Genomic DNA, 13179 nt, shown 5'->3' with positions numbered 1-13179 from the left:
ATTATGCACACACATGATTTAGAAGAAAGTTCTCAGAGATGCACCTGCCAGTACTCTACAGTGTTATTTATTAATATTCCACTATTCATTCATAGGGCGGGGGCTGTCTCTTGATCTGTGTTTGCACAGCACCCAGCACAATTGGGCCCTGCTTGGAGCCTTTGAGGACTACCCAATAGTATACATATAGGATAGATTTTTAAAGATACTTGAGCAAATCCTGTTACATATATACATGAAGTTTCCAGGGACTTCAGTGTGAGTTGCATTTGCATACCAAAATTCTAATTTGTTTCCATCTATCTAGGTATCTCTTCACTATTAAGATCCTATATTTCATCCCAGGACACTTTAATTGTGTGCAGCAAACTACTCAACTATTTAGGGCAAGAAATGAAAAATGCTGAATGCAATTGAAATGACAGGAGGAATGCCAGTTAGACAAAATACAGATACCTAAACTGGAATTTTGCCTGGACATAATCAAAGTCCAGGGTCAGGAAAGCATCTCTACTCAGGAAAGCACTTCAGCACATGCTAAGTGCTTTCCTGATTCAATGCTATTGCTAAGCTGGGAAGAATTAGATTTTTATTGTTAAACATCAATGTCAACCCACACACACACCCACCAGTGAAACAACATTTCCATTGATAATCAAAATTTACAGATAGGCAAAGAAAGATGCTGCTTGAGAACTTAGTTTGATTTAATGATTTATTTTGTGTAGTTTGACACGTGATGTTGATCATGTGTGTTTTAAAGCTATAATGTTTTGAATTTCAACATCTGTCATTCAAATATTGTATGCCCCCTTAAATTAAAATCAATAAAAACTGAAACAATCCAATGTTATCCATTAAAATTATATAAAAAATTGAATTCTGCTAAGCCTAGCTATATTGCACATTATAATTTCAAATAGAAAATCAGTAATGTCTTTTCCTCCTTGCTCCTGCTTCATTAACAAAAATTGAAGCTGTCTGCAGATTATGTCAAACAAATATAACTATTAAACCTTGGAGACTGCTCTCTCCAGGTGGTTAAATTGCTTCTGGCCTATCTACCCAGGTTCCCAATTTTCCTGATATCCCCTCAATAACAGTCCCTCCAGGGAACATGTGCCACCTGACTGCAGTTTGACTGATCACTAAATCTTCCTTATTTTACAAACATTTTAATATAAACATTAAAAACAAATAATTGACACCCATGCCCCCTCTTCATGTCCTTCACCAGAGCACATAGCTGAGTTGGAGTCTCATCTTTAATCGCAGATACAGCTGATTACATATCGTGAAACAGTCTGGTCTCCTGCTGAGGAAACCATGTCAGGAAAGACATCTCTGGGCAGGTCTACACTCAAAAATCTGCATTGGCGCAGCATCATCACTATAGCACTTTAACTAAGTCTCTTTAAGCTGATGGGAGAAGCTTTCTCCCATCAGTTTAGTTAATCCACCTCTGCGAGAGGCAGTAGCTGTGTTGGTGGGAGAAGCTATCCCACCAACATAATGCTGTCTATTCCAGGGCTTAGGTCAGTATAACTATGAGCAACATAGTTGTACAGAATTAATTTTGTAGTGTAGACCAAGACTTAGTCTCTGAATCTAGCAAACACTTTCTCTGGGGAGTCTCCTCCCTCCCTGTGGGACTGGCCTCTGGCTAGTTCTCTGTTTCTCTATTCTGTGATGATTTCTGTAGGCTCTCTGGATGTTACAACTGCTGACTCATAGGTGTCTCCTTCCTTCTGATCGCTTGTCCCCCTTGCATTGTCACAGTGTATGACTTGAATGCCACTGAACCTCTTACAACTTAGTCCACTCCTTCTGGTTGTTCTATAATGGTTAGATGTTCACAAGGAGTGCCTGTCTCTAGAGCCAGTAGGTTGGCGGCTGAGCTGTTGTATTCTAGTACTTGCTTTCTCTGATTGATGCTCATCTCCTCTCAGCAGTGTCTCCACCCTTCTGGCAGCAAGAGACCCCCCCCTTCACTGGTAACAGGGGTTTAGTCCTTCATCCCATCATTGCCTGCACTGGACTGTTTTGTCACCCATGTGATGGAGTATTCCTATGTGCCAAAAATGCTAACAAGGGATCTCAACCCGAAGAAAGAGCTTTGTGTAAGAGTTGTCACAGCTGATTCCACATTACCTTTACTCTATGGGTATGTTGGGGAGGAGGTCTGGTGGTCAAACTCTCATTTGCAAGCAAAGTCCTTCAATTATTTCAACGCAAACTGGGGTCCGTGTTTGGTGAACATAGTGTACAGAATTCCATCTCTCACAAAGTGGGCCTTTAAAGTTTGCCAATCACTGACTTGCTCCTCATATCAGGCAGGACATCAACCTCCCAGAATTTTGAATGGTTATCCACTGTAATCAAGTACTGTTTTTCATTGCAGGCACAAAAATCTGTTCCCATCTTTTCCCTAGGGTTGGGTAGGCAGCTCATGTGGTAATCACTTTTCTACTGGCAGTTATTACACATCTGGCTGGTTTCAACTGCTTCTTTCAAGGAGTGGAGTTGTGTATTCATTCACAGCAAGTAAACACACTCTTAAGCCCATTTGTCTTCTTAGGGTATGCACAACGTATCTCAGGTAGCATGTGACCAGGATTCAGCACCAAATTTGGTCCGCCGGTTGGATCATTAGCTTCCCTGGCTTGGATAACTGATGGGGAGTGCGATGTGAATGTTGATCCATGCCCTCTTTAAGGCTATGTCTAAACTAGAGAGTTTACAGCAGCACGACTAGACAAATGCAGCTGCACTGCTGTAAGATCTCTCGTGCAGACACTCTATGCTCTTCCATCAACATAATTAAACGACCTCCAATGAGCGACGGTAGCTATGTCAGTCTCCTACCGACATAGGCTGTGCACACTATCACTTGTGCAGGCACAATTTATGTTGCTCAGGGGAGTGTTTTTTTATATACCCTGACATAAATTTTGCCCACATAAGTGATCGCATAGACATGGCCTAAGACAGCTATCAATGCCCAGGTGTGAGGCATGTATTTTTTGCAGGACATCTTTATGTAACAGGGCCGAGACAACAGCTCTCTATCCTTGGAATACGATTCCATCCTGCAACTCAGCTCATCTTTAATCTGAAAATATATTTCTGCTCCTACCAATACATGGCTTTTGGCCACCCTGCTAGTATCACTCTCGACTGCCTCTAGTTAGATGTCCTTTTCCTACGCCTCTGATTTCCAATAATATTAACAGGCTACACAAAGTCCTGATTCCCTTCTCTCAACTCGCTTATACATGGTAGCACTACAGTGCATGTTGATGTGCCTCCAATCTCTTTAGCGTACTAAGAAGGAGTTTTGTCATAACTGTCTTTAGGTGTTTGTGATCTAAGTGGCCATAGGTGTACTGATGGAATAACTCCACTCCAAATACCACAGCCAGAAGCTCTCCTTCTATTTGAGCTTACCCTTGTTCAGTCTCTGACAGGGCTCTGACGACAAACTATCAGCTACTCTTGCAAAGGTGCGACACCCAATCCTTTCTCTAATGCATCACAGTGGTCTGTCATCAGTGGCAATCCTGGCTGGTAGTACTTCAGGCAGGAGTATCATTTGTTTCATCATGTCAAATGCTTGCTGTTGGGACCTCACTAATGAGTTCCACTACTGAACCATGTGCTGACTAAGTGCTGTACCCCTTTCACAGCCACTGGAGCTGACATGTCTGACTGCCTTGATTTTAATTAAATCTGCTTTCAGCCTCTCTGCTGTGAGCAGGTGTCCAATGTATTTCCCACCATGCTCTGAGAAACATTTTTTCTAGCCTGAGTTTATGTTCTTGTTTGCAGTTTTCTGTCATAGTCTCATTCAGCAACTGTTATCATTGCTCCCTTTGCCTACAATGAGGATATCTGCAATTATTTTCACCCCAGGCAGTTGTTCCTGCATATGGGCAAGTCTTCTCTGGCATACCTCGGGGACTGGGCTTATGCCCATCATCACGTGCAGCCAGCTGTAGTGACCAAATAGTGCTTCAATGGCTGTCAGCATACCACGCTCTTTATCCAAGTTTATGCTCCAGAACCTGTTCCTTACTTCATAACCCATAAAGATTCAGACTTTGGAAAGTTCTGGAAAGATGTCATCAATTGTGGACAGTGCCATCTTTTCAGTGCCTGGTTCAGGGTCTTTGGGTCTATACAGATATGTAATTTGTCCACTGACTTCTTTACCACCACTTACTGCTTACTTAAGCTGTACTGGCTTCTACAGATGTTATGATAGCCCTTGTTCTACAGGCTTTTGAGCTCCTTGTTTAGTGGATTATATAGTGCCACTGGAATTTTCCTTTGGAGTAAGCATACAGGTTCCACCGTGGAGTTTAGTTCAAGATATCTGTTGTCTTTGAAAACATCCCCATATTCTTTTTTAAATTGTCTCCACTGTCCACAGGAATCCCCCTTTTGCCCCTTGCACTGCAGCTATAAAATTCTGATGCTATACCCTGACCAGATCCATGGCTTGTATGGCTGTATTCCTCAAAAACGGTCCATGGTGCTTATTATCCACCAGCAGCTGTACTCTTATTTTTTCACTTAGATACTATGAGGCCCCATTTTCCTGTGGACTCCATTCTGCTCTCAGGTTACATTATTAGATTGTGCTTGCTTTTCAAAATCCTTGTGTTTCAGTCTAATGTGCCCCAAGGAATCACATGGTAGGCAGCCCAACTACCCAGCTGAAATCAAACAGGGTATTTCCTTATTAACCTTGTTGCATACACAGAGGTTGCTATTGACCCTTGTTGCTTTCCTGTCCAAACAGGCTGAACCTGATATGCTCTCAGACTCAAGGTGAGAGTCGATGTCGTCATCACCACTGTCTGAGGTGCCTTCCCCCTCTTGTACAAGGCTGACAATCTTTGACATCTTCCTCTATTCTAGCACACACTGCTAAAATGATTCAACTTGACACATCCTTTGCAATGCTGTCTTGGTGCAGGACACTTCTCCTTTACCCGTTCATGTGGTCTCCCACAGTAAATGCATCTCCCAATGGGAATGGAACCCTGGCCACCTGCTTTCCTTTGTTGTTGTCTCCCTGCATGCGTGTCTGGGGTGTTGTGCCTCCTATAGGATTTCATCTGTTCGAGGCTTCTGCTGCACATCCTTTGTCTAAACATATCTAATGTGAGCTTGCCTTCACAGAGCACCCACTCCCACAGATGGTGATCCCATGTGCCACAGACTATCCTCATCCAAGTTAAGGAGTCTGTCAAATCCCCAAAATTACATGGAGAGAGAGAGTCAGTCTTTTCTCTCCAGAGTTGTCTAGAGTGAAAAATCTGTGTCAATCCATAGTTTCATTCTGCTTTGGGGAGCAAAAGGTACCCAGGCCTCCTAGGACAGCTATGACACTGGTGCAGACCTTTTTTACCCTGTTCCCAAAAAATATAAAACAAAAGCTTGACTTTCCTGCTGTTGTCATTTTCCTGCATGGCCAGGTCTGTGTACAGCTCAAACTTCTTCCACAATGTCCATTGCTGGGCTAAGTTTGCGTCTTCAAAATCCAGGGCTTTGATGTGGGGGGGCTTCATACTGTGTTCCATGGCTGCTGCCACCAGCTTCTACACTTCAGGTTATGTCTACACTACAAATGGGGTGTGAGATTCCCAACAGGTGGACAGACTCATGCTATAGCACTAAAAATAGCAGCTTATACACTGTAGTGCCGGCTTGGGTTAACTGCCCAAATCGAAGCCCACCTAATCCCTTGGATCCCAGCTAACCTGATCTGTCAACAGTGCCCCAATGTCTATGCTGCTATTTTTTAGCATGCAAGATTAAGATGAGCTATTACAACTCTGTCTACCCATTCTAATCACACCTCCCAGCGTCAGTGTAGAACATAACCTCAGGGAACTTACAGCTCAGGCACTGCTGTGATGTTTCATTAGCAAAGAGTGAAGCTGAATACAGATTACACTGAACAAGTAGAACTTGATTAAATCCTGTGGACCGTTCTCTCCATGCAGCTGAATTGCTTCGAGTCTAACATCTTGGGCTCTGTTTTCCTGGTGTGCCCTTAATAACAGTACCTCCAGGGAACATGGGCCCTCTGACTCCACCTCCACTGATCATGACGCACCCCCAGTTTTTCAAAGTTTTCTTTGCATTATGAATATGCTTTTGTTTTTATTAATTAATGAGGACTGGTGGTTATCCAGATGCATTTTTCTAGGCTTGGACCCCATATCCCAGTAGAATTTAGAGATAATCCAGATTTGCATGCAAGAAAAATGCACTGGTGATGCACAAATTATTCTTGATCTGAAAACAGTTTCTCAACCTCTCAAACTTAATGCATGGTGTTTGCTATAGTTTCCTTTCTGTTATCGAGCAATGCGTATTATTCTCATACAAAACTGGAATACCCAAAATCATCCTGGTTAATCTAGGGGTATGTCTATACTGTAGCTAGGAGTGAACCTCTCAGCCCAGATAGACAGACATGGACTAGCTGTGCTTGAGCTAGTGCACTAAAAATAGTGGTATGGATGTTGTGGCCTGGGTGATGGCATGGGCTAGCCACCTGAGCAGTGACCCAGGAGGTCAGAGGGGCTTGCACTTCGGCAGCTAGCCCAGGCTGCCAGTGCTGCAACATCTATGCCACTATTTTTAGCTCACTAGCTCAAGTGGAGCCAGCATATCTGCCTACGCAGCCTGGGAAGCATGCTTCCAAGCTGCAGTATAGTTGTAAGTGACCAGTATTTCAGGTAGCAGTTTCTAATCTAGCAGTAGAATATGAAAATGAATAGTACAAAATGCACCCACTTTACTGTGTGTGGTGGTAACTCAATGGATGAAAAGTTTGTATTTGAAAATAATTTGAGGCAGTTAATGTAGTGTTTCATTAAATGTGCATTACATACACAGTGAATGGTATGCACACTCTTTTTAAGAGTCAGTTTTCCATTAACAGAAGTTTCTGTTAAGCATCATTTTCTGCTCAGGGGTTTTATTTGATGCTAACAGGATACAGGATAATTATGTCAATTTAATATTGAGCTTATTAAAAGCAGATCTCAGACACATGTGGCAACCATTCAGTATTATTGCTTTTCGTCTACTCATTCAGTGGAAGTTTTTGTCATTTCAAACTTTTCATTGTATTGGACCCATTAGCGTTGGGGCAGATCCACAGCTGGTGGAAACTGTCATAGCTCCACTGGAAATAGGACATTTTACACCAGCTGAAGATGTGCCTGAAAATGTCAAGCTGGCAGACAGCTGTGTGTATTTAATGTATCTTTGCACTGTCCCAAGGTGTACTGTACCTATATGTCAAGAATTGTGTGCTGAAATGTTGGAAAATTCTCTTTTCTATGTTAAATACTAGAGTTGCAGAAATTGTCCTCTACACATCACATCCTGAGAAAGAGAAGTAGGGGAAATGGCAGGGAAAGGGATTAAATATTCAGAGTAAAGTGATTTACATGGAAATACTGCAGAAAGTGCAACTCTATAGGCTGAAAACTAATCTGAATTGATAATCCTTTATCCTCCTTTTCAACTTTTCCATCCATTTTTCAGCAAGAATAGCTTATTTTTCAACCCAACAAATGTTGTAATTCTCCTTTCAGTAAAGATGGTTATAACCCGTATCACAAGGACTTTTCTCTATTTTTCCTTTAGCACACAAATTACAGCTATACAAACATGAAACTGTTACACGGTAACCGCTGGAGGAAATGGCAATGTCAGCCCCAGTGATTGACAGAGTATGTCTGCCATTAGTTACTACAGTTTGCAAATTAGGGATGATTTTAGCTCCCCAGCTGCAGTCTGACAACCCAATTATAGCAGTAACCCAATTAGCTTTTTTCCATCTGTTATTAGCTAGGAGATTGTGACCTTTTCTTTTGGATGCAGACTTTGAAAGGAGTTAACTCACCTCTAGAGAGCATCCTTATGGCCAAGCATGGCATAGGGGTTCTCCCTCCATCTGGTGTCCCCTACTGATGGTCATTCTGTTGCTACAGTGGCCTCTCTTTCCATGACTTGGCCCTCCAGCCAGGTCACAAACTACTGTCACCTCTTCCAGAGTAACAGTCCCAGCAATAAAAGTCCAGTAACCAATGGATACAGAGGTATTGACAACCAATAATTCATTGAAATTAAAATATGGAGAACTAAAAGAAAAAAATAATAGTAGGCTACATGGAATGGGAGTCTGGGATCAGTACTTGTCACTGAACATGACCATCGTATCAGCAGTGGCATATAGCACAAGCCTGCAAAGATTTTCTTTAAAATTCTTACTTCTCTCAATTCCCAGGAGCTTTAAAAGATTACTACCTTCACTCCATTTGCCATGAGCCCCAGTTACGAGACCAAAGAAGTGGACATTTATACTCCTGGATCTCTTTTTGAGATCTTCTTCCAACTCTGAGTAGTAGTCAACCTTCTCTCTTGGCCCTTTTCAGATGGTCAGAATTGTCCTCCCAGTGAATGGGAACATCTACTACAACCGCAGTATCACCCTTCACAAAAACAACATCCGGATTATGTAAATTCCCTTCACTATTTCTAAGGTGTGGTTCCATTGTTGTTTTCCACCAAATTTACTAACATTATTAATCACAGCTGAGACTATCCTATAATGTCTTTTAATCCACACATCTTTAATTTTATAGCACTGCCCAGATGTGTGGGATGGTCTCCCTAAACTTTCCGCACCAGCTACACATAGTATTAACTCCCTCTCTTCCTCTTGCTAAAAAGTCTCCCTAGTTGGATAAACATTAGCTGTCAGTTAAAATATGGACCATCCAAAGGCTCTAAATACTTAAAACTAGTATTAAAATGGTCCACATCCAAATGATTTAAAATGCTATTAATAAAAAGCATAGGTAAAAAAATGACAAATTATTACCAACCTGATCCTCACTAGCCAGCCAAAATTTTCCACTCCCATATCATCTGACAGGGAGATCACCTATTTCAGTCTCATGAGGTAACCACTCATGCAAAAATATTTTATGCATTGGTCCAGCAACCTGAATTAGTCCCCTAACATATTTGACACTGCCAGCCAGGGCATCAGAACCAGTAGCAAGGGCATTGTTTACCCAGTCCAGCATCACTCGAGTATGAATATTAATATTCCTTTTATCCATAACTAAAGATATAACCCTACACAGGGGGAGGCTCTCTCTTGCCAGGAGGATTCACTCATGCCTGGAAGACGCTACCATTGCCAGGGGAGCAGATTTTCTTGGGGCTGCCCACCCCAGTCCACCCCCTAATAAGGGGGGCAGTTCGCCCTCCACATTCCGCCTAGCAATCCACACCAGTTACTGACTCTTACGACGAGGAGGTGACAGTAAGACTTGTCATCCAGAGGTTTCCTCACTAAGGGGTCCCTGTCAGCTTAATGTCAAGTCCTAATAAAAGTGTGAAAGAGGGCTCAGATCTTGGTAGAGATTGCCCCTCACGGCAGCGTTCTCACCCTTTTCCACCTCACTGATTACCCAATCCAGCACAACAATCAGGTATGAAAAAACTGTTTGGACTCGACAACTGAACAGGGGCCAGAGACGCATAAATGGCCTTAAGAGTCCTTAAGGTGTTGGTTATTACTTGTAAAGCACTACCTGAATGATTGCTTCTCTCCCCAGGCCATGGTGCCACAGCTGTAGTAAACTGGAGCATATGAGCTGGATCCCCCTCATTATAAAGGAGAGGGGATGAGTGGCAGGACATTCGCTGAGAGGCCTTCAGGACTTAAACTTGCTTTCCTGTCCTGGTCTGAAATAGATGGAATTTAGAGATTTTTCTGGGCATAATATTGCAAGAGACACCTGAGAGAGGGCTGAGGGTATTCTTCCTACAACAATGAAAGGATAGAAAGAAGTTTCTGTAGGTGGCAGGCCAAGTGCCTGTTGAAATGATTAATGCTGCTGTGATTTTATGAAGTTATTAATGATGTGTTGGGACACCTGGAGTATTAGATAAGCAACATTTTAAAGTCCAAGCAAAGACCAAAAAGAAATTTAAGTACCTTGCTTAGCTGCAGCTAGGGAACAATCCAGTAATTATGTTTCCATATTTATAGAATGCTCAACAGTAGATTTTAACTGGTCAACATTTTTTTTGAACGGTTTGATATTAAAAGTTTTTTCATGAACATTTTTTAAAACTTTAATAAAATATGTTCTCCATTTTTCAAATCAGTTCTAGCAAATATGTTCCCGAATTTTGCAAAGGCAGGCAGAAGCCGCCTTTGGACAAAGTAAAATGATAAATTCTATATATAAATGATAATGCATTCTTGTTAGAGCTACATATATTTTATACATTTCCTCTACAATGTCTTGTCACTTAAATGATTAATCTTTAATTAGCAAACAACAAATTGAGTGCTGAGCTAAAAATTACCATATTAATTGTAAGATGTTCTGCATTAAACTATTTTAGTAAGCATAAAATCAGCTTCACTGAACTGAAATACGTTATAAAGATTTAAAGAGGAGAGGTAATATTTTTCTATTTTAACTATATGGAAAAATGCACTTGTTTGGTTTATTAATGTGGATATACTGGGCTAAATTGAGTGGAGATATGAACTATGGTTTAGCTTATGTTTAAGGTAAGCCATTTTCTTCTGATCAGCTTAAGTGGCAAAGAAAAACTTGCCGATTGTGTGCAAAACTAGTGCGGTTTGCACTGACTGGGCATTGTGAAAGGACCAAACTCGGCTCGTGGCATAAGCAGGCAAAATCCCAATAGAAGTTAATGGGAACTTGGCCTATTTACACCAGAGAGTAATTTGACTGAGGTTACTGTGAACAAACTTAACTGACTAAATTCTTCATTCTTTTAGATCCTTACAGCCCACTGAAGTCTTTGCAGTATTTAGCTGAGAGAGGTGAGTCTGCTTGATACTATCACATTAGTTGCTTTCAAGATACAGCTCTTCTGCTGCTCAGCATTAAGTTGCATTCCCACTGTTTTGCTCTACAGCAATTTACTCCTGTTTTATGACTTCCTAACACCTAGCATATCTTCCCCCCAAAAAAGCTGAGAATCCACTTACTGCAAGATTAATCCATAACGCAGAGCAGTGAATGAGAGCTGCAGGTGCATACACCTTTGAAAAGTAGACCACTTTTCTTTAGTTGCCCAGTGCCCCAATTCTGCAAACACTGTCACACATGCTTAACTGTATGCACATGAGCAGACTCATTGGCTACTATTGGGACTAACGACGTAAATGCATTTTTGCAGGATTGAGGCCTCAGCATGAATTTAGGAACACACCCCGAACTTGGAAAATTTAAACAGTATGCACAAACAAGTCATGCTACACTAACCTGTACATCATGCAAGAGGGGCTGTACAACATATCACTTCCTAGAGCACATCCCACTGTACCTGATGCACACTATCCTAGATTTTATCATCTAACCTAAAGCACTGGATGATTCAGCCGTTTTATCCTCCCCACCCCCCTTCTTTACTGGTGTCTCCAATCATGTTCTGAGAATTCCTATTTACTACAGATCAAAAAGACAGCTACTAATTTTGAAGCATGAAAAATTCTTTATTGAACAATAAGGATGTAAACAAGATATCTTGTTGCAGACTGAAACTTCACGGTATTCACAATATAGAGCACAGGGTGATCCTACACTAAGCACCCAGATGAAAACCTGACCCCACTGAAGTTAACAGCAAGACTCCCATTGACTTCAGTGAAGCCAGAATTTCACTCCTCCAGTAAGATGCCTAAAAGCTGTACTAAAATGGGGACAATAATTTGTACCCTACTACACAAAAGAGAACAGCTGCTGAAGTAGGGGTGTCTGTAATCGAAAGCACATTACAAGAGGGAGCAAAAAACTTTAAAAAGGCCTAACTGAAAAATAAAGACATCCCCACAGATGGGGCCGGCTCCAGGCAACAGCAAAAGAAGCAGGTGCTTGGGGCGGCCAATGGAAAGGGGCAGCACATCCAGGTCTTTGACGACAATTCGACGGCGGGTGTCTCAGTCCCTCTCTTCCTCTTTGAGCCGCCGCTGAATTGCTGCTGAAGAATGAAGTGGCGCGATTGAGCTGCCGCTCAAGTGCTGCCGATCGCCCCCCCCCCTTTTTTTTTAAACTGCTTCGCCGCTTGGGGCAGCAAAAAAGCTGGAGCTGGCCCTGCCCACAGATGCTGTTGAAGAAAATAAAGCAAGAGACCATTTAAAAAACAAAAATGTGCTTGTGCCAGAGCAATTGTTCAGAACATACTTGCTCCATATGTTATTTGTTCAAATTTGTTTAACAGTTAAAAACATGATTGGCAGAAGGGTAAGAAATTACGACTCTTCTTGAAGCCCATATATTAGTCACACATGGAACGGAACAGTATTTCCCTGAAGCAGAATGAAAAGTTATACAAAATAATGGATAAAGCACTTAAATAAATGGGAACAGGAACACCAGCAGCTTATCACACAAAATAATTGACAGACTATGCACACATCAGCTAATTCAGCTCCAGGCACTGTCTGCACTGCCTGCTGCTGTTATTCAAGGAAGAAAGGAGAAAATCTCCAAGCACACATATGTCTCAGTACTACACTACTGAAGTCATTCAGAACTGGATCAAATCTATAGCTGGACGATCATGACAAGATGATAAACCCTATAAACTTAATTTTAAATCATTTCTCAAACAATAGCAAATATGTAGAATACAAAAATATTGATAAAAACTGAAAATTCCTCAGAATTTCATGGCTATATCCTGTCACTATCATGGGTTTTCCTGTTTAAATTTAGACTATACATAATTATTTTAATTAAGTCTGCATGCTGTGTGTATGTGTGATATATATATCAGGACGGACTGATTTAAATCTAAACAATTAAAATAACTGATTTTAATAATGATTTAAATCAAACAAAAAAAAGCTTAATTTAAATAATCAATTTTAATCCTGTTTTGCATTTGTACTTTTTAGTTCTTTTGCTAAAAAAGGTTAATTCTCATTGGTTGGTAACCAGCAAAATATAATTGCAATTAAATATAGCCGTTACTCTAAATTACGTGCTTCTTTTTGCAATGTAGGAGGATATACTATAGTTATCTACACATTAAGCAATTATACAGCTTCTTAATTTTTACACTTATTAGAAAATGGCAAATGATTAA

General features: G+C 41.1%; 1 long non-coding RNA gene across 3 annotated transcripts in view; it reads right to left on the bottom strand.

Moving 5' to 3' along the window:
• Nucleotides 1–12136: 12136 nt before the first annotated feature.
• LOC120398444 overlaps nt 12137–13179 on the bottom strand; it is a 147233-nt gene continuing 146190 nt past the window's right edge. For all 3 annotated transcript variants that reach the window (XR_005594417.1, XR_005594418.1, XR_005594416.1), the window contains one exon: nt 12137–12195. This is a non-coding gene — a long non-coding RNA (uncharacterized LOC120398444). The remainder of the gene's footprint in view (nt 12196–13179) is intronic.

Source organism: Mauremys reevesii, linkage group 2, assembly GCF_016161935.1.
Source record: "Mauremys reevesii isolate NIE-2019 linkage group 2, ASM1616193v1, whole genome shotgun sequence".
In the NCBI taxonomy this organism is placed as follows: Eukaryota; Metazoa; Chordata; order Testudines; family Geoemydidae; genus Mauremys; species Mauremys reevesii.
Note: the sequence above shows the minus strand (reverse complement) of the source record. Positions and strands in the feature narration are given on the sequence as shown.